General features: G+C 38.7%; 1 pseudogene; it reads right to left on the bottom strand.

Annotated features, from left to right (window-relative positions):
• Window positions 1–9,855, bottom strand: part of LOC107001195 — a 14,652-nt pseudogene extending 4,797 nt beyond the window's left edge.
• Window positions 9,856–23,037: the final 13,182 nt, after the last annotated feature.

The following is a 23,037-nucleotide window of genomic DNA, read 5'->3' on the forward strand; positions in this document are numbered from 1 at the left end:
GGGGGGGGGGGGGGGGGACTGGAGCAGGACAACAAAAGGGAACGGGACTAGGAGCGGGAGGGAGAGGGACTCGAAGTGGGAGTAGTACTCGTAATTGGCTCATTTTCGACATCATAATATACATCAACATTATTATAAAAAATCGTCAATATAATCATTAACATTATCATGTTTATCATCTTCAGGTAATTCCTCATCAAAATTATCAAACCTTCTTTGTAAATGTTCATGATAATGATCTAATCCATTATTACTATCATATTAGAAACATTTTCGTCAACATGCATGTAATCATCCGTATTTATTCTTAATTAAGAAGTTCTTTTAGTTTTTTATTTAGAAGTATTACTTTTTTTTTGAATTTTGAGGTCCATAAAGTAGTGAACAAATCAACTATGGTTGTTTTACCCTTGTCAATACTTATTTTACTTGAATCAATATTCAAATATAAAAAGTGAATAAAATATATATAATACGGAAATGTAATGAAAAAACTTTAAACAAATAATTTACTAAATGAGTGTAGTGTAGAGACTAATTACTCACAAAATAAATAATTAAATACAAACAAATAAATAAGTAAATGAAAAGTGAGATGGAACGAATGTACCAAACGTCTACTTGAAAAGTAGACGTGTATGAATGAAAGACAAAAATTGAAAGTTCAAGTTTGAAGCTCCAAATCCAATTTCCAAAGAAAAAATTTGTAATTTTAGCGAGAATAAGAGATTAGAGAGTAGATACTTTAGTGAGGCTTCTGAGCGTTGTTGAGAGAGTAGAAGATAATATTTTTGTTAGTGAAAATAATTAAAGATTTTGGGCATTTAAAAGTAAAAAAAATGGATGAAAATGTAGTTTTTAGAAGGTTGGGGTGTTAAGAAAAGTTTTTTTTTTTTGGGGGGGGGGGGGATAGGGGGACCAAAACCCGTTGCCCAACAGCCTTCCAATAGATATTTTTGATTTTTTTTTTAAAAAAAATGAACCGAACCGGACCAAGACAGGAACCACGATTAACCGGTAAATCCTGGTTCCCATCCCATTACCTCTCACGACCCCCCTAGACACCGGCCCTAACCGGTACAAGCCGAAATGGAACCAAACTGGTAACGGACCGAGAAGGAACAGTATCGGAACCGACACCTCCCGGTTTCGTTGCCAGACTTAGGTCTATGAAACATCTACTACTAGAATAAAAATGTCTACGTCGGGACATAACCCCCCGACATACCATGAAAACCAAAGGAAACACATAAAGAGATGTCCACTTTCTGGAAAGTTCACCATAGTGCTAATTGTTATCACTAAATTATCTATTGCTGCTTGGAACCACGAACTTGTGTCTCCGGTACTATATCATCAAACGAGAGTGATTCAGGTTACAAAACTTTTCTAACTTGTCCAAAGTGTAGTAAGAACAATCCGGGTGAGTGTCTTTATAGAAGCGAGTGGTTCTTTGGATGTAGCTAATTTGGTCATAGGTTAAAGGATTGACCTTCTACTAGACAAGAACAAGGACCTAATAGGTCTAAGTCTACAACCTCAGCAGAGCCAGTTGGTCATCCCACTGAGTATGGTGCCTCATTTACTACAGGTGGTTGTTAGCACCATAATAGGTTGTACGCTCTTAAGGATCACGTGGACGAAGAAGATTATCTTGATGTGGTCACTACTACATTACGAGTCTTTCATTTTGATTTATATACATTATTAGATCCAGGGGATATTATCTCTTTTGTCACTCCTTCTATAAGAGTAAACTTCGGTGTCAGTCTAAAAACATTCTTAGAACCTTTCTCAGTGTCTACTCTAGCTTGTGACCCAATTTTAGCTAGAGGGGTATACAAAAATTGTTGGTTCACCATTTTCTAGAATGTCACCTCACCATACGTGTAGAGTTAGAAATTGTAGATTCTGATATATTGCAGGCATGGATTGATTAAATTCATTTTATACTTCAATCAACTGTAGAACCAGGATCGTTCGATTTGAATTTCAAAATGAGCAGCACCCACAGTCTAGTGTAACAACCCATATCCTAGACACACTAGAATGCAAATTTCAGAAGTTGTAGGTGCCACCAATGAGAACCACCCACGGACCCTAGGGTGACCAGCAGACCATAGGTGGGGTCTGTGGATGGCCATCTGCAGCTCCGTCCACAGCCAAGGAGAAAAATATTTTTAAGGGTCGACCAACAATCAGACTTACAAACTGTAAGTTAGACCATGGACCATGGTCCATTGATCGTGACCCTAGTTTTCCCTTCTATAAAAGCCAACGGAGGTTAATAGGATAGACCATGGATCATTCGACGGTCCATTAGTTAGCCCCGAAATCTTTCAAGTCAACAGCCGTTTGGTCTTTTCCCTATGCGTTGGAACCCTAAAATACATTATTTAACCCCCTAAACTACGACGTTTTACTCAGATGTATACTAGTAACTTATTAGAACTTACCATAGTCAACTCATTCTCCAAAAATTCATCAGGTTGAACGAAAAGAAGGAGAAGCCTCTCCTAGAATGCAACAAGTTTTCTTTAGTGCCACCCCCAAAATCAAAGGTTGAACGAAAAGAAGGAGAAACCTCTCCTAGAACGCAACAAGTTTTCTTTAGTGCCACCCCCAAAATCAAAGGATATCTCTGTAGCACTACAAGAAAACAATGAATTACATGGGTAATTTTCCGGGGATTAGTATGAAAAATCGCATGAAACTTATTTTTATGTAAATTTTAATACTGATCACCGAGAAAATTTCCACGTAATTCACACTATTCTGGTAGTGTAGATTTCTTTACCAAATTTGGCTTTCACTAGTAGGTTCGTTTCACCCATAAGGTTCCTAAAATTCAGTCATATCTCGATTCTCTATATCATGTTTAGACCTAGGATTTCTAAAACATCAGATTATTGTTGTGATTCAACTGTTCAATTATTCCTAGTCATATTATCAGGTTTTTGAGGAATTGTTGCTAAGCTTCTTGCATGAAACTTAGAAACCTAATTGTGTAGATTGGTTTACATCATGACTTACATTAACTAGGTTAGTTTATTCAGATATACATTTCCCACTTATGAAGGTCTCATTATCAATACATACTAATATTGCATTTTTCAGTTATCTTTGTTGACACCAAATTTTGGTATGATATTTATAAAGTTAATACTTTTTAAGTATCTTATTTTTTAAATATTTCAATGTATATGTTTTTCCATTTTAATACAATTTGTTTAAAAAAATACTTTTTTCTCAGAATATTAGGATCTTTGTGAATTACTTCTGTTTATATTATTTTGTCACAGCCCTACATTCAAATATTTGTTCATTTTTTATAAAATCATTATTTCTGTTAAATTACATTTTTTACATGTAACTGTTACATTTATTGCATTTTTTATAATATTCATTTCATTTGTTAAATTGCTAATATTTATTTTGATATTTTAAAAAATCTAAAAATTCATTCAAATACGAACACATTTTACATACACATATTTTATCAACCAACAATTTTTGGGTCACAATCTCTAGCCCATAACTTTGGCCCATTGTATAACAATTACTATTTAAAGGAAAGTTTGCCATTAGGTTAATGGTGATGGATAAAATTTTAGGTGTAATTTTAAAATTCTAGATTTTAAGAAATTCTTCAATGTTCATATTTTTTCGTCCACCACCCTTTGTCATATCCGTGGAGCACCTCCTAGACGTAACCGGCATCGCCGTCCTCACCAAGGACTAGCTTACATCATTATATTCATAGTTTAAAACGCTGAAAAAATAAAATAAAAAATTCTTTTATCTATCATGATGTTTACATAGACCTCTCGCATACAAATAATATATTAATATCGAGTGTACATAGACCCTTCGTATAAAAAGATTGCATAGTCTTCTACTTTTATTGCACATAGATATATAAGATGCATAACATAGTCGTAAACGGATGTCTCATCTCATAACAATCTAAAACAATAGTATATAAATTTGGCATATCCCATACATCAATGTAATAACACCATATATAGGTCATACAATCTTTGGTACATATATGAAAAGGAAAGAACTAGAAGTCTTATAACTAGAACAACATCAAAAGCTTGATAGTGGCATTGCCCTCGAAAAGTGAGGACCTACCCAACTTGGACGAGTGAGAATTCCAAATCTTCCTTCACAGTCGTCTCAAAATCCCTTCAACTACCGGAACCTAAAATGTTGAGGAAAGGGAGAAAATGGGGTAAGTACACCACGTGTACTAAATATGAGACCATATGCACACACATCATAAAATCATTCTAGAAAGGGACATTTCATTAAAGCATGCTATTTTACATTTGGAAAGCCTTATGGACATTCAAGAACCAATACAATTCATTAATGCATATTCATCATGTCAAGACCATGTTCATCATGCTAAGTCTAGCCAAATCAATCATGCATATCGACATACTAGAAAATATAATCAAGGCAACTCTTTCAAGTTATAAGATCAACCAGCATAAATAAGAGTTCATTACAACATAACCAAAGCAATACAATTACTCATGAACCCTCATTAAGTCCACTAGTCGAATGACTAATTCAAGTAAACCCAATATGAACCATAACCAATGTCTAACTTTACATAGCATATCATTAAGAGTACATATCATCACACCTTAGACATGGAGACCAAACACATGTTTATAACTGAAACCAATCATCATATAGTATCATCAATGTGAAAGATCATCCTATACATATCATGTACAATAATAATCATATACATATATTAGAACATCTTCCTAAGACTTCCCTCAGGGCTAACTAGTGCAATGCTTCGGTAGACTCCCATACCCCTACCTAGATTAAGCTAAACCCGTTAGGTCATCCTAGTTAGAGTTCATTCCTTTAGTTCATTTTACCTATTGGGAACATCTTGCCTGACCGACATAGACCACATTAGCTAATGTGGAATCTAGTGTCATGGAACCCTATACAAAAGAAAGGCGGACTACTTGCCAAGATAGTACCCAAACTTGAACATAACATCTAGGTAATCCACTAGATAGTATTCCAATGGGGGCAACATAGTTCAAGAACTAAGAGATATAGTTGGGACCCTATTTATGCTACATGCATTGTAGTTTCCAATCTCATGAGTACATTAGTGATCCTACCTTCCCTATGTGGGAAGGTACAGTCCTCACTCTAGTTCACTCGGTGCAAAGCTAGAGTCCCTTTTGAAATGTCTTTAATGCCTTTATTAATCATCATAGCTTAATGTAGGTCATAGGGTCTATCCCTTATGTAAACATCATCATCATAGCTCAATAAGAATTGCATGAGTATTGTCCTTTCATTACAATTCATTGAAGTGAGGTGGACACATTTACATAGTAACATCATAATAAGGCACATTTGTAAGTTATAACCATCCTTATAACATTTACATCTTAGGCAACAACTCACAATCCATAGTTCAATACATTTCAATTAAATAGAATATCAACCCTAACAATCTTAATCGAAGGTATACTTCAATACAACATCATCACTTAGTCACAAGTAACCATAAGTGAAGTAAAGAATCGAGATCTGCAGACTTACTTAATCTCCTTCACAATGCCATCATCAAGGTCTTACCATCAACTTTCCAAATCAACCAAAAAATGGGTGTAATGTAATCACAAAATAGTAGCCAACACAATAACAAGACCAATTGAATCAGTATGCAACAATTCATCACTAGTTCATGCCATAGAATTTGAGACTTAGATCAAGTTCATAATTTACGTCACAACCTAGGTCAATTACTCAAGAACTAACATAATTTGATTACAATATATCACAATCTACCCATAACTAGAATTATAACAACATAGGGTAGTAATTCACACACTAACCAAGCCAATAGAGTCAATACTATATAATTCAATTAAAGATCACAACCTAGGGTTAAGGGGAATAGTTCATCTTTCCACAAACTAGGTCAATGCATAAAGAATTAGTATAATGTAACCATAATACATGTTAATCTACTCATTATACCCACAAGGAATTATTAAACAAAGCAATTCACAATATCAATTTCGCATTAGAAGAAAACCCACTTAGAACTAAACTTTTTGAAATCAATTTGGAGGAACCCTTTGGGGAAAGATATTCCAAATGTGAAAGGAATTTGATACCTTGTTAATTGATGATGTTTGATGGAGAAACTTTAAATTTATCAGACCTATAACGCTCTTTACCTTGACTTCTATGGTGTTCTTCTATTTTGGAAGGATAAATAAGAGAGAAAAATGATCTATTTGGGTTTGGGAAATTATGAAGGTTAGGTTAGTTTAATTACGTTGGGATCTTTATATAGATCATTAACCAACTTCATTAGACCTCCATTAACCTCTAACTAATTAAATAATCACCTAATAAATTAATATGTCTAACTTAAAAACGTGTAGATGATTAGTGAGCTCACATACGACATCTTGACAGATGACCTGTCTGTCAAACGACGACCAAGGGACCAACGGTCCTTGTGGTCCGACGTTTTGGTCAGAGACTGTCCAAAAAAGGCCCTTCACAAATTTGTCTAAGTGATCATCAACGGTGTCCATCGACGTTGACTCCCCGTCGGTTGGCCCACGATCCATCTTTTGCACTTGTTGGTGGTCACGGCCTTTTGGCAGCTTTTTGACAAATTGCAAGTGTCCTCCTCAAGGGCCCTTGGTTGGTCCATGGGGAGTCATACCCGGAATTTTGGACTATAAACTAACTCTAATACGTGTTAGACACCCTTCCACCAAATCATCTCTTTTCGACTCCTAAAACTTAGTCAAATAGGCTAAGGCACACTAGCACCTCATTGAACTATATTTCAGACGTCATGAAGGTTGCTTGACGTTTTGATTCCTAAACTTCCAAAATGACTTATATTAATTAATTTTGTCCTTAAAACACTAACACAACCTTTAGACACTCATTTTAGTATCTAGAATACGTCTTAGACTTTCGGAGTATTACATTATCCCCCCTTAGGAACATTCGTCCCCGAATGACACTAAAATCATTTGGAAGGAAGGAATAGATTTAAGACTAGCGGCCCAACCAACAACAATACATTATAACATGATTAACAACATCAATTATGGCATTTTACATATAGAAATTCAAAACTTCAATTACTACACATAAAGCTCAATCATCACAATAGGCTGAACCCATCAGCAGCCCCTTAAATTTGGAAGGAAGGAATAGATTTAATGACTAATTAAAAGATGACATGTGACATTTGAATGTAAAAATAATAATGTTAAAATAAATAATTAAAAAATAAGTAATTTTTCAGCAAAAATAAATAAATAAAATTACCTATTTTCTACCATCCTGCCCCACCTTATATCACCCCATCCCTACCCCATCTACCTTACGTCTCCTTTGCCTCCCCAACTCTACAACCATTTTCTTGATTCTTCTTCCAATTTTTTTTTTAAAATCATTAGATTTTAGGGTTGTTTAATTAATTTTTAAAATTGTATGACATTCTTCTAACTTTTTTTGAAAAAATTGTGTGTCTGGTTCTAAAAAATCTTTCAAAATTAGTGTGATGATTTTTAAAAATTTTGTTCTATAAACATTTTAAACTTAGTGTGATAGTTTTTTTATTTTATTTTTTCATATTTCATAAGTTTTTTTATCATGAATTTCCATGTGGGAAGGTGGAATAAGTTGTCGGGCTAAAAAGTTAAGAAGAAGAAGGAAAACAAATTCAAAAATAACAAAAAAAAGAAGACATCTCACGCGCTAAAAATAGGTGTAACACACACAGTCTATCAAGTCAGCAAAAAGTGTCAAAATGACACAGTGGGACTCAACATAAGGTGTATAAAATAAACAAAGTCTAGTTGAAATTTCTAAGTTAAAATTGATGTCAACCTTAGGGGGCAACCGATGGGTTCATCCCATCAGAATATGAGGAATTTCCATCTCACAACAACATGAGCTAAACATATCATTAAGGAGTCAATTATTCAAAACTCAATCTATCAACATGTTTAATATCATTTCATAAAGACTCACTATATCAACATGCACAACATAACTCAAAACATGTAAAATTGACAATTTTCAAGTGTTTAGGCATAACTTAACTGTAATTCATTGTAACATGAACATTTTTGCAAAACTTCACAAAAAATCTAATCAACTTCAAATTTCGTCATTATTTTCATTATTAGAAGGTATAACTAACCTTAGTTATCAAATTGATGAGGATAAAGGGACTTCATGTCTGCCTCGACCTCCCATGTTGCACACTCAACTAGGTGATTCTTCTATAACACCTTTACGAAAGTCACCTCTTTCCTCTTTAACTGCTTTACTTGTCTATCAATGATTTGAACCGGAACCTCCTCATAGGAGAAGTTATCTTGAACACCTAGACATTCAATAGGAAGAATGGACTCGGGATCACCAATGCACTTCTTAAGCATGGAAACATGAACACCGGATGAATCGAAGCCAATTTACTAGGCAACCTCAACACATATGCAACCTTACCAATCTTTTACAAGGTTTTATAGGGACCCACATAACGAGGACTCAACTTGACTTTCATACAAAATCTCACCACCCCTTTCATTGGAAATTTTTTTAGATAAACTTTATCACCTTCTTCAAATTCTAATTCCTTTCTCCTATGGTCGTCATAAGATTTTTGCCAACTATAGGCTGATTTAAAGTGATTCCTTATGATATGAACCTTCTCCAAAGTCTTATAAATCAAACCGCGACCCAAAATTAGAGACTCACCCACATCAAACCATCATATTGGAGATCTACATATCCTACCATACAAGGATTCATAAGGAGCCATATATATAGATGAATGGTAGATATTGTTGTAAGCAAACTCAACTAGTGGGTAGTGCTTATCCAAATTTCCCTTGAAATAAATTATACAAGAGCTAAGCATATCCTCAAGGGTTTGAATAGTATGCTCCGCTTCGCCATCCGTTTGAGGATGAAAGGTGGTGGTTAGTTTCACCTTGGTGCCCAACCTTTTTTGGAATGACCTCCAAAACCTATATGTGAATTGTGCGCCCCTATCTGATATGATGGATAAGAGAATACCATGGCATCACACAATCTTATCTATGAAGATCCTTGCATAATCCTTCGCAGAGTAAGTAGAGTTGACGGGAATAAAATGAGTGGATTTGGTCAACCTATCCACAACCACCCATATGGAGTCATATAGCTTTTGTGTCTGAGGCAATCCTACCACAAAATCCATATTGATGTCTTCCCACTTCCAAGTAGGAACTTGGATTTCTTGAAGTAAACCACCCGACTTTTGGTGTTCATATTTCACTTGTTGACAAATTGGACATTTTGCAACAAATTTTTCTATATCCTTCTTTAGGCCTTCCCAGTAAAATACTTCTCTAAAGTCATGATACATATTTGTACAACCCGGATGAATAGAGTAACGGGACCCATGAGCTTCCTCAAGAATCCAGTTCCTCAATCTATATCGGGAACATACAACCTTCCTTGATACCTCAAGACACCATCCCCCCAATAATAATGTTTCATTAAGCTTACCCATAACCAACTTCTTCAACTCCATCAATGGTTGATCAAGGTATTGTTTGGAGTTTACCTTAACCACCAAAGATGATTCGGAGTTATGGAGGACCATGAAACCACCATTCGGATATCTTCCAATCTAACACCCAATCTAGCCAACCTATGAACCTCTTTCATTAGGTCCTTATTGGCTTCCTCTACATGAGACACACAACCAATGGTCATACGACATAGAGCATCTGCAACCACACTGGCCTTGGCAGGGTTGTAGGGAACATTCATGTCGTAATCATTCAACAATTCCAACCACCTTCTTTGTCTTAGATTAAACTCGATTTGAGTAAACATACATTGAAGACTCTTGTGGTTGGTATGCACATCAACATAAACACCATATAATTAATGCCTCCATGTTTTAAAGACAACTATCACTGCTGCTAACTCAAGATCATTAGTTGCATAATTCTTCTCATGCACCTTAAGTTAGCTAGGAACATAGGCTATAAATTTCCCATGTTGCATAAGCACACACCCTAAACCCACTCGGGATGAATCACAATATACAACGAAGCCCTTGTGACCCTCCGGTAAAGTCAACTACCGGAGCGGAAGTAAGACTATATTTCAAGGTTTGGAAACTTCTTTCACATGCGTCCGACCACTCAAATTTCCTTCTCTTTTGTTCAATGTAGTTAAGGGAGAAGCAATGGATACAAAGACATCCACAAACCTTCTATAATAACCTGCTATACCCAAGAAACTCTTAATGTCAGTTGGAGTCAATGGTCTAGGCCAATTTCTCACTGCCTCGGTTTTCCTTAGAGCAACCTCAACTCCCTCACTAGAGATGATATGACCAAGAAACACCACCGACTGATATACCGTGCTTTCATGGCATTTTTAATGCTTTTTCCTTAAGTTTAGTGTGTGTCCAAAATCCTTTTTGTATTAATTTTTATGTAAGTTTCTCTTTATTTGCAGAAAATCTGTCTAAAAGATAAACGCGGAGGTTTTAGAGCAAGAAATGAAGAAAAGTACCACCTACGGAGCTTGTGACGGTCCATCGTGTCCATGACGGTCCGTAGGTGGCATCGTAGTGAAGTTGCTGAAGGAAGATGGGGAAGTCTGACAAAGTGTGGGGTTACAGAGTGTATGACGGACCGTCATAGCCATGACGGTCCGTCATGCTGGTTCGTCATGAAGATCAGAGAAGTAGTCCCAGTACCCAAATTCCAAGAGTTCAAGTGTTATGAAACGGAGACCCTCGACGGACCGTTGTGCCTGCGACGATCCGTCATACCTGTCATCGAGGGTAATGAAGAGAGAAGCAGAAGAATTTGCATAAGTATGGGATGACAGAGTCCATGACGGCCCGTCGTGACCACGATGACCCGTCGCAAGGTCCGTCGACCCAGCCGCGTTTTAACAGATTTCCAGCAAATAGAGTCCTTCTTTAATTAGGTTTTTGTTTTTTTATAAATAGTTCGAAAAACCTCATTATTGGGGTTAGACTCTCTGGTTATTAGTCTCTCTTATAGTTAGACACTTGATTAATTTAGCTTCTTTTGTGGATTAGACTTGGTGATTATTGTTACACTTTTGGAGAATCTTTAGTGTTCAATTAATTTCAATAGTTGATTGTTGGTGATTTTGTCGATTAATCAAGTAAATTTCTGGATTTTATTCTTTCTGATTGAAGTAAGTGCATGAATTCTTATATTACATATTTGAATATTGTGATTATGACTATGGGTAACTAAACTCCATAACTAGGGTTGTGGGAACCATAGGCGAATAATGAGGTAAAACCTAACTAAGATAACAATTCTAGAATAGTGTCTTGCATGTATTGATAATTCTTTCGCTTAGAAGTCTTTTTAACGGATGGCCAAAATAGAACTCGCCTTAATGCTACTTGGCGGACCAAGGAGGTAGATAATAGGAAAAGAATTATCAACATAGATTTAGTGTATACTATCTAATAGGCTAGTATTGATTGGTATGGGGTAATAACTTAGTCAAATATCAAATATGATGCTTAATATGAGGTAAAGGTAAGGGTTAGTATAGAAACACACGTCGCCGGACCAAGGTGCGGAGTGAAATTTTCTAGATGCCGGACCAAGGATTTAGAAAAACATAACTTATCACTTTGTTTGCAAGATACTAGGAAAGAATTGTTATAGTTAGAATTATCAAGTTAGGAACCTGTGGGGAACACGTAAACCCTAGTTACTTTTGTTAATTGATTAAACTCCAACATTTGAAGCTGTTAGTTGTTTCATTTAATTTAGCTAGTTATTTTCATTCATTTAGAAGTAAATCCCCCCCCCCCTTTTATTGTCTTTGTTTTCCAAGGAAATAATTGACTAAATAATAGTAATAATAGATTGAAGTTAAGTCTATACTATTTTCCTCGTGGGATCAATCCCAACCTCATTAGTTGGATTCTTTACTTGATACGACTGCTTTACTTCTTATTTGAGAAGTAAGTTTGAGCTTATGAAATTTTGCGTAGACTCGATCTTATTTTGGTTCCATAATAGATAGTACCTGTAAAGAATAACTATTAGTACTAGAAGGAGCAAACAAGACAAACAAAACGACACAAAATAAATAAAAGAGTCAAGATGTAATGACATTTCTATAGTAACAGTGAAACACGACAGACCAGGTGACGACTCGTCATGAGTACGACGGACCGTCATGGGGTCCGTTATGTATTACTTTAAACTATGTTTATGTGGAGACCCCTGAAGGAAAGTCTTTGACAAGTATGACGGATAATCAGGACGGACCATTGTGATTATGATGGTCCATCGTCAATGTCCGTCGTGGGACACTTAGAAAAAAGTATGGAGACCCTTAGGAGAGGGGTCTCTGACCGTCATGACGGTTATGCAGGACGGACAATCGAGGGTATGACGATCCGTTGTAGATGTCCGTAAGAGGACACTTGGAAAAAGTTGGAGACCCTGCGGAACAGGGTCTCTGACAACTAGAACGGTTGTGCAGAACGGACCGTCGAGGGTATGACGGTCCGTAGTATATGTCCGTAAGAGGACACTTGGAAAAAGTTGAAGACCCTTAGGAACAAGGTCTCTGACAACCAGAACGGTTATGCCGGACGGACCGTCGTGGGAACGACATTCCGTGGCATGTGTCAGTTAGAGTACACTTGGAAAAAGTGAGAGACCCTTAGGAATAGGGTCTTTGACAACAAGAATGGTTGTGCAGGACAGACCGTCGTTGGAACGACGGTCCGTCGCATGTGTCCTTTGGTACACACTGTGTGAAATTTGGATAGTAGGGTGTTGGGGATGTTGGGACGGACCCTATGATGGTCCGTCCTGGTTACGATGGTCTGTCATCGGGGTCTTGTTCTGTCATTCCGTGAAAGAACTGGGGATGCCACAATCATCCCCTATGACCCTAATGGAATTTTTAGTGTTTTGACCTACATGTGTCTAACCCAAATACCTAGTAAACTAGCAAGTCTAAAGCACCTATTTCTAGAGTTTTAACAAGGAAATTTTGAGGATTCTCAACCTAGGTCAGACAGAATATGTATTAAAGAATGAACCCATCAATAAAAAATAGGCTAATACTAATTGATAAACAAAAATGCAATGTAAAAGGGAAGAAATCAGAGATACATACTTGAGAATTTGAGAAAAACAAGTGAGGAAGGTACTTGGTGATCAAGTAAAAAACCACAGCAGCAGACTCCGACTAGTAAAGAATGGATTTTTAGGAATTGGGAAATTTGGGAAAATGTTCGGTTGAAAGAGAGGTAGGAAATTGGAAGTTGAAAGGGAGGGAAATCGGAGGAAGAGGGAAGGAAATGGGTGAAATGAAGGGGTGGGTTTTTTAAATGTTAAGAATTTTTAAAAACCCCCAGCCGGGTCGGGTCGGGTACGCTTTATTAATGACGCAACGAGTCCCCGACGATTGTCCATCGCAGTTGTGACGGTTCGTCGTTGGTTACCTCGTGTGTTCCCTAGTTTCGAAAATAACTGAAAGACATACCTGGCACGACGGATTCATGCGACGGTCCGTCGCGTTCGTGACGGTCCGTCGATGTGTCCGTCAATGACTGTTGCAGAGTGATTTTCTGCAGAATTTCTTGGTGATGTGCCTGCAAATTTAAAACCCATTAGTAGAAAATGCTACCATTATTAGATAGAAAACTATAAGTATTGGGTTGCCTCCAAATAAGCGTTTGATTTAATGTCGCGGCACGACTGAGGACGCTTGATTACTCAGCCTTCATAAAGATGGTATGCCTCGATCCCTTCATTTGCCGATTCAGTATGTCAAAAATAGGGTTTTATTCGTTCTCCATTCACCTTAAACCGCACTCCCTCCTTGGTTTCCAACTCAACTGCTCCATGAGGAAATAATTGGGTAATCAAGTAAGGGCCAGTCCTTTTGGGCTTGATCTTGCTCGGAAGCCAACGCAGCCTAGAAGAGTCTAAAAGCACCAAATCCCTAACCATAAACTCTTGTTTTCACTTTTTAGGTCATAATCCTTCTTCATCTTTTCTTTGTAGGATATAGCAGATACCTATTGGAGCTCACCACTCTGCCTCATGGACCTACAAATGTTGAAGGTTGCTTCTTCATTGATCAACCAAAATTTCATCTGCCCCTTTTCCATACCAACTAAGGCTCTACCCCTAGAAAGGAATGGCCTCCCAAGAATAATAGGCACTTCAAAATCGACTTCACAATCAAGGATAACAAAATTTGCTGGAAATATGAATGACTCCACTTTTACGAGCACATCGTGGAGTATCCCTATAGGCCTTTTCACTGTTCGATCTGCCATCAGTAGTCGCATTGCAATGGGCTTTGGGTCACCCAAACCCAACTTCTTGTAAATCGAGAGGGGCATGAGATTTATGCTTTCCCCCAGATCACATAATGCTTTCCCAAAATGTAATGACCTGACTGTACAAGGAATAGTGAAAGCACCCGGATCTTCTTTCGTTTGTACGAGAGATCTTGTAGTAATAGCACTACAATGCGGCATTCTATCATCATCCTCGAATGTGATCGATCTTTTCTTTGTAAATAGATCTTTCATAAACTTGGCATAACCTGGCATTTTTTCTAGAGCTTCTACTAAAGGTACATTGATAGAAAGCTGCTTCAACATTGTTATAAAACGCCGATATTTACCATCCTCGGTCTTTTTCACTAATCTTTGAGGAAAGGGAGGTGGTGGTCTAGGCATGGGAATTACCTTTATAGGTGCTTTCGCATGTTTTCCAGTGCTATCTTCTGCTTCACCACTACCCTCTACCACCTTAACTTTTGTCACCTTTTTCTCATTAGACGGCATAGGTGGGTCAATGGTTTGCTAACCACCCCGAGTAGTGATTTCCATACAGTATGCATCATTTTCCGGATTTTGGACAGTGTTGCTAGGAAGAGTGCTTGGTTTCCGTGTGTTCACAGTCGCAGATAATTAGGCCATTTGCAACTCGATCTGCTTAATCGATATTACATGTGTATCGACTTTCTGCCCAATACCGCTAAATCACTCCTTAACTCTTTAATGTTCTCATCATTAGAATCGAACCTCCTCATCATTTTGAGCAACATATCCTCAACTCGCGCCATACTATCTCTACCATCCCTAGAAGTAACTTCACGATTTTGAGGAGGGACATAGGGCCCAGTCCTATCATTTTTGTTACCATTATTACCCCTGTTGAAGTTGTTGTCGCGGTTGTAGTTTCCATCTCGAACATAATGACCCTCATGGTTATAGTTACGATAGATCCAACCTTGGCACCATTCTCCTGACTTGAGCCTTGGGAACTCGGTCAGAACCCCCCCATCTGCTCATTTACTGCATAGGAATCCTCCGTATAGCATTCATCATGTGGTGGTGGTGGTTTAGACAAGTAGTTAACTATATTTATCTTTTCTGCACCCCAGTGATATGTTTTAATACCAACCCTAGCTCAGTTCTCATCTGAGCCATGTCTTCACGAATCTCATCTGTGGCTGTGTTGTTAGTGGATTGCACTGCGAAGGTATTTCTCCCAGTATCCTACTTCCTAGTACTCCAAGATTTATTGTTACGGGAGATTTTCTCTAAATTTTAAGCAATCTCAGCATAAGGACACTCCCTATAAGAACCACCCGCTATAGTATCCAACACTGCTTTATTATTATCATCCTGTCCCCGATAGAAGTATTCCTTCCGTGACTCATCGTCTATATGGTGATTGGGGACGCTTCTAAAAACGAGGTGAATTTATCCCAAGAACTACTAACTGACGCACATGGTAGTGCCACAAAGTTGTCCACTCTGTCTTTGTGGTTCAGTTTCTTGGAGACCGCGTAGTAGCGTGCTAAGAAAACGTCCCTTTGTTGCTTCAAAGTGAAAATTGAGTTGTAAGGGAGCTCAGTGAACCAAATAGCAGCCTCTCTCGTCAGTGAGAGAGGAAACACTCTTAGCCCTATTACATCCAAGTCCAAGTCAAGCCTCCCTACATAGCTTTTACACACTTCCCTTACCTTAGCTATATGGGCATGTGGATCCTCAGAAGTTAGCCCTGGAAAAAAAGCTCTGGCAGTGAGCATTTGCATCAGGCTACTAGCTACCACAAAGGTGTGTCCTGGTGGTAGAGGGGGAAAGACAAGTGGCCCATCAGAGTCTGCTATATTGTCATAGCCTCTGTAGTATTCTTGGGGTCGTGGAGCGGGATTTTGTTGCCTCTGTTGGTTTTCATCCGGAGCTTTGGGCAACAACTGACCATGAACATCAACCGGAGCTAGGATGTTCTGCTTTGGATCATCATCATTAATCCCCAAGTTTCGATTTATGTTGCGTAGTGTACGCTTTAATTCGTGATCGTAGGGAAACAAGGGTTCTCTTCCTCTCCGTGTATTTAGCATTCAATGAAGATGGTTTTGTAAGAATCAAAAACAATAAAACAGAGTAAAATCAAGAAAATATTGACTAAAATATATTAATAAGTTTAAGTTAATCTAAAAGCTACTTTCCCCGGCAGCGGCGCCAAAATTTGATACGCTCAAAGTTACTTCTCAAATAAGAAGTAAAGCGGTCGTAATAAGTAAGAAACCCAACTAATGCGGTTGGGATCGTTCCCATGAGAAAAATAGTTCAGACTTAACTTCAATCTATTATTTATATTATTTAGTCAATAATTTCCTTGGAAAGCAAAGACAATAAAAGGTGTTTTTACTTCTAAATGAATGAAAATAACTAGCTAAATTAAAGGAGACAACTAACAGCTTCAAATGTTGGAGTTTAATCAATTAATAAAAGTAACTAGGGTTTACGTGCTCCCCACATGTTCCTAACTTTATAATTCTAACTAAAATAACAATTTTAGAATAGTGTCTTGCATGTATTGATAATTCTTTCGCTTAGAAGTCTTTTTAACGGATGGACAACGTTAGAACTCGCCTTAATGCTTCTTGCCGGACCAAGGAGGTAGATAATAGGAAAAGAATTATCAACATAGATTTAGTGTATACCATCTAATAGGCTAGTACTGATTGGTACGAGGTAATAACTTAGTCAAATATCAAATACGATGCTTAATATGAGGTAAAGGTAAGGGTTAGTACAGCAACACACCTAGCCGGACCAAGGTGCGGAGTGAAATTTTCTAGATGCCGGACAAGGATTTAGAAATACATAACTTATCACTTTGCATGCAAGATACTAGGAAAGAGTTGTTATAGATAGAATTATCAAGTTAGGAACCTATGGGGAACACGTAAACCCTCGTTACTTTTATTAATTGATTAAACTACAACATTTGAATCTGTTAGTTGTCTACTTTGATTTAGCTAATTATTTTCATTCATTTTGAAGTAAAAAAAAAATCTTTTATTGTCTTTGTTTTCCAAGGAAATAATTGACCAAATAATAGTAATAATAGATTGAAGTTATGTCTGAACTATTTTCCTCGTGGGAACGATCCAAACCTTATTAGTTGGGTTCTTTACTTGATACGACCGCTTTACTTCTTATTTGAGAAGTAAGTTTGAGCGTATCAAATTTTGGAGCCGCTGCCAGGGATCAAAGTCTGTCGCCCCGTCTGCCCGCCTGGTCATTCGCTCTGATGATGAGCGTGACCACGAGAACGTGCCCCCAGGCACGGCCACCCCATCCCGAGCAGCACGTTCTGCCAGAGCCGCACCCAAAAGGGTGGTGTCTATCGTAGTCACTACCTCCAGCTTGAGGAGCGTACACTGACCGGCACACTTTCCGCGTCAGCTACTCATGAAGAAGGAGCGTCTGACTCCTTAGGAGTTTCGTGGTTGGACGAAGCCTCCGGATCTGCTGAGGTCCCTGCACCCGCCATAGCTGCACAATCTTCCTCATCTAATGATGCTGACAGTTCTGAATCCACACCCGGCTCACCGACGCGTGCTCTCACCCGGTTGCTGACTAGCCCAACCGGTGGTGTGTCGACGGGTAGTATCAAGTTTATTCAGACGTAAAGTTTCTGAATGACAAAGTAGTCATGACACGGACCCTTACATTGGAGAGGCGGGTCCTTACGGGAAGTCTCCCGACTATGCCAGATATCCACAATCTCTTCACCAGACATTGACCAGAGTGCACAGCTCGTTCGTTGGGCCGTTATAGTAAAGATTTTGTCCGAGAGTTCCATGCCTCCTACGTGGCTACTCTAAGATCATAGATTGATAGGCGGGCTGCCCCCGCTAAACAGACCCCATTGGAGCATGTCCGAGTACGTGGAATTCAGGTTGATATCTCTCTGCCTGCCATTCGCCGGTATCTATATGGAGAGGATGTTGATGCCAACCGGACCCCTCTCACCACCGAGTTTGACTACCGGTGGAAAATTGTCAAAGATGGCCAATTCTTACGTGAGCCATCGCTGAGAGATAACACCAAGAGGTGGATGGCCCTGCACTTGTCTGTTGATGGATAGGATGTTGACTGGGTAACCGAGCCGAAGGGAGCCATCAATAAGGCTAACATGACCTTCACGGCGATGTTTTTATGGTTGATTGTCCGCCAATGCCTTCCCCCACAGCCGCTGATAATATAGTCACATGGGATTGTGCAGTACTGATGACGGCGATGATTGCCGGGTTTGAGGTGGACATTGCTTGGCTTCTACTGGCGGTCAGGCACGAGAGGGCTTTTAAGGTCACAACTACTTACCCTTTCCCGTGCATGATATTTTGTTTATGCAGGTGTGCCTATCTGGCACATTGATCAGCTCAAGACCCCACTGGGCACTGTTTATATCGGCCTCATTATGGATGAGGCCAATGAGTTGGCTCCACGCAGAGCGCCCCATCCTGAGTTGCCTTCACTTGGTGACAATCTTGTTGATACGGTAGCACAGGATCGCACGATGCAGGTTTCTTCCACTGACACTACCCCGGTAGAGTCTATCCCGGGTAGTAGCACTGCCCTGAGCTCCTCTCCCTCATCCCCTTTCCCCGCTCTGGTCTCGCTTGCTAGGGTCCAGAAACTAGAGGCACAAATGGCTACACTTCTGCATCACATCCAGCCTTGGATGCAGAGGTCTATTGCTGAGGCAGAAAAGAGCTTGGAGTGGAGAATGGTCCAGCACAAAGAGCGGAAGATCACTGAGGTTCATCAGCGCTTTGACATTTTTGAGTTGCGGGTGCTAGCCCGGCCAGCCCCTCAGGTGGATGTGTCAACCCTTCAGGATACGGTCTAGAGTCTTCGTGCAGACATCGATATGATCTTAGAGGCTAGGGTGCCTGAGTCTGAGGCCCCTTCTATAGAGCCTACTGAGGACACAGTGATGGCGGCCTTATTCGCAACTTCAGAGATCCCACCACCTCCCCCTCGAGATCATGCAAAGAGGCGTAGGGGTCGAGAGGAGGATGAGGCTAGAGCACGAAAGAAGGAGCACCGTGAGATGGAGGCTTCGAGGAGAGCCTCGCTTGCTGATGAGGAGGCGCGTCGGATGAGGGCAATAAAGTTAGCTGCTGGGGCATCTAGCTCCAGAAATGTGGAGATAGCGGGAGGCACTGCTGATAGTGCTGTTGCTGATAAGGACACTACTGAGGGTGTTCAGATTACAGAGGTAGTGGGATCCGGGGAACCGGACCCACCAGCTTGCTGATCATCGGCGCTTTGTGCCCCAGGTTTGCTTCACCTACCACTCTCGTATTATAATTTTTTTTAGGCATTGGGGACAATTGCATGCCTTTTTGTTGGGGGTGGGGTAAATGGAAATTGAGTGCTAGGGTGAAGTTTGAGTAGCCCAATTCACTATCCTCTTTTGGGGTTTTCTTGCCTGTGTTATTTTCCCCCAAGAGACTGATTATTTTTACTGTTGAACCGGCATGTCTATATCTTGTGTACATAGTTTAATTCTGAAGCATGATGGCTAAAATGATATCCTGATGAAATGAAAATGATGCATGACTAGGCATAGTAATTGATAAATGTGTGGCTCTAAGCATGACATGGAGATACACCATTGCATGACCCTAAGTCTAAAATTCAAACTAGGTGTCCAGTAATCTGCTAGAGTAATGAGATGTCAAGTGAGTGTGAGGAAGAATTGAATAGTCCACTATTTGTACTAAGCTAGAACTTGCCTGGTTAGTCCTACTAAAAGTAAGCTATAATAGACAATTCGGAAAGGATAATAGGCCCTTATTCAATGTAGCCCATTTTTAGCCTAAATAAAATAAAACCAATGAAATTAAACTTTCTTTGATCCAAATGATTTGAGCTGAAACTAGACCTTTCTTTTTCACCCAACTGATCTTTTCTGAGAATAATGTGTTGGCCCTGGTCCCTCCTTGGACATGTGCACCTCAGCTTATGCCAAAAGAATAAATTGAGGGTGGTTTATGCAGTAAACAACCATTTTTATGGCCCTGAACCAACTTTGGGTATTGTGTACTTTGACTCATGGCAAAGCCATGAGTTGAGGGTGGCTATTATGACGAATGCTCTGGAAAGTGGGAATTGAAAGAACAAAGAGAGAGAAATAATAAAATTAAAGTGACTCAAGAATCAGTTGAAAGAAAAGTGAAATATATATAAAAAACAAATACAAGCAATAAAATAAGAGAGTCACTTACACAAATGGAGAAAGAGGGGAAAATAGCAAGGTAAAATAGTATGAGAAATTTGGTGAAATAAAATGATAAAAAGTGGTATGTTTAGACGATATGTCAAGGAGGGATAAAAGTCACTAAAATATACCTAAATATACCCTACCTGACCCTGAGCCTATGTGACAAGCTAAGAAAGTCCTGTCGTGATACGAAGAGTTGTATAGCAACTTAAAGTAGTGAAAATAAGGGCAAGCTTATGGTAATATGTATGAATGAGTTGTAAATTTTTTCTGAGAGTGAGTGTTGATAAGTAATCCTTATACTCAAACTAAAATCATTGTGTGAAAAATGAAAATATTGTTTTGAAGTGAGGACACTAGTTGAAATACCGGAAATATTAGCACCTCGGTGAGAAATTGAAGAGGATAGGTGTTAGTGCGTGGTGAGTCTGTGTCATGGTCTGATTCCACATAATTCAAGACTAATAGTTATAGCATGCATAAAATGATGAGACTGATCGGGATTGATAGCCAAATGATTGCGAAAGATAAAACATGGATACTATTGTACAAAGATTTTGTATTGAGTCATAGTGTGTCACTTGAGGACAAACAACAAATTAAGTTGAGGGTGTTGATATACCGTGGTTTCACGGTATTTTTATTGCTTTTTCCTTAAGTTTAGTGTGTGTCTAAAATCCTTTTTGTATTAATTTTTATGTAAGTTTCTCTTTATTTGCAGGAAATCTGTCTAAAAGATGAACGCGGAGGTTTTTGAGCAAGAAATGCAGAAAAGTACCACCTACGGAGCTTGTGACGGTCCGTCGTGTCCGTGACGGTCCGTAGGTGGCATCGTAGTGAAGCTGCTTAAGGAAGATAGGGAAGTCTGACCAAGTGTGGGGTTACAGAGTGTGTGACGGACCATCGTAGCCATGACGGTCCATCCTGCTGGTTCGTCATGAAGATCAGAGAAGTAGTCCCAGTACCAAAATTCCAAGATTTCAAGTGTTATGGAACGGAGACCCTCGACGGACCGTTGTGCCTGCGATGATTCGTCATACTTGCCGTCGAGGGTAATGAAGAGAGAAGCAGAAGAATTTGCATAAGTATGGGACGACGGAGTCCATGACGGCCCGTCGTGACCACGACGACCCGTCGCAACGTCCTTCGACCCAGCCGTGTTTTGACAGATATCCAGCAAATAGAATCCTTCTTTAATTAGGTTTTTGTTTTTTATAAATAGTTGGAAAAACCTCGTTTTTGGGGTTAGACTCTTTGGTTATTAGACTCTCTTATAGTTAGACAGTTGATTATTTTAGCTTCTTTTCTAGATTAGACTTGGTGATTATTATTACACTTTTGGAGAATCTTTAGTCTTCAATTAATTTTAGTAGTTGATTGTTGGTGATTTTGTCGATTAATCAAGTAAATTTCTGGATTTTATTCTTTCTCATTGAATTAAGTGCATGAATTCTTATATTACATATTTGAATATTGTGATTATGACTATGGGTAACTAAACTCCATAACTAGGGTTGTGGGAACCATAGGTGACAAATGAGGTAAAACCTAACTAAAATAACAATTCTAGAATAGTGTCTTGCATGTATTGATAATTCTTTCGCTTAGAAGTCTTTTTAACGGATGGCCAACGTTAGAACTCGCCTTAATGCTACTTGCCGGACAAAAGAGGTAGATAATAGGAAAAGAATTATCAACATAGATTTAGTGTATACTATCTAATAGGCTAGTATTGATTGGTACGAGTTAATAACTTAGTCAAATATCGAATACGATGCTTAATCTTAGGTAAAGGCAAGGGTTAGTATAGAAACACATGTAGCCGGACCAAGGTGTGGAGTGAAATTTTCTAGATGTCGGACCAAGGATTTAGAAATACAAAACTTGTCACTTTGCATGCAAGATACAAGGAAAGAATTGTTATAGTTAGAATAATCAAGTTAGGAACATGTGGGGAACACGTAAACCCTAGTTACTTTTATTAATTGATTTAACTCCAACATTTGAAGCTGTTAGTTGTCTCCTTTAATTTAGCTTGTTATTTTCATTCATTTAGAAGTAAAAAAAACCCTTTTATTGTCTTTGTTTTCCAAGGAAATAATTGACTAAACAATAGTAATAATAGATTGGAGTTAAGTCTGAACTATTTTCCTCGTGGAAACGATCCCAACCTCATTAGTTGGGTTGTTTACTTGATACGACCGCTTTACTTCTTATTTGAGAAGTAAATTTGCGCGTAACACCTACCTCAACCAAAACTCACATTTGATATACTTGGCGAATAGTTGGTTTTCCTTAAGAACTTGTAACACCACCCTCAAGCGATCCATGTGTTCACACTCATTTTTCGAATATACCAAGATGT

This window comes from Solanum pennellii, chromosome 10 (genome assembly GCF_001406875.1).
Source record: "Solanum pennellii chromosome 10, SPENNV200".
In the NCBI taxonomy this organism is placed as follows: domain Eukaryota; kingdom Viridiplantae; phylum Streptophyta; class Magnoliopsida; order Solanales; family Solanaceae; genus Solanum; species Solanum pennellii.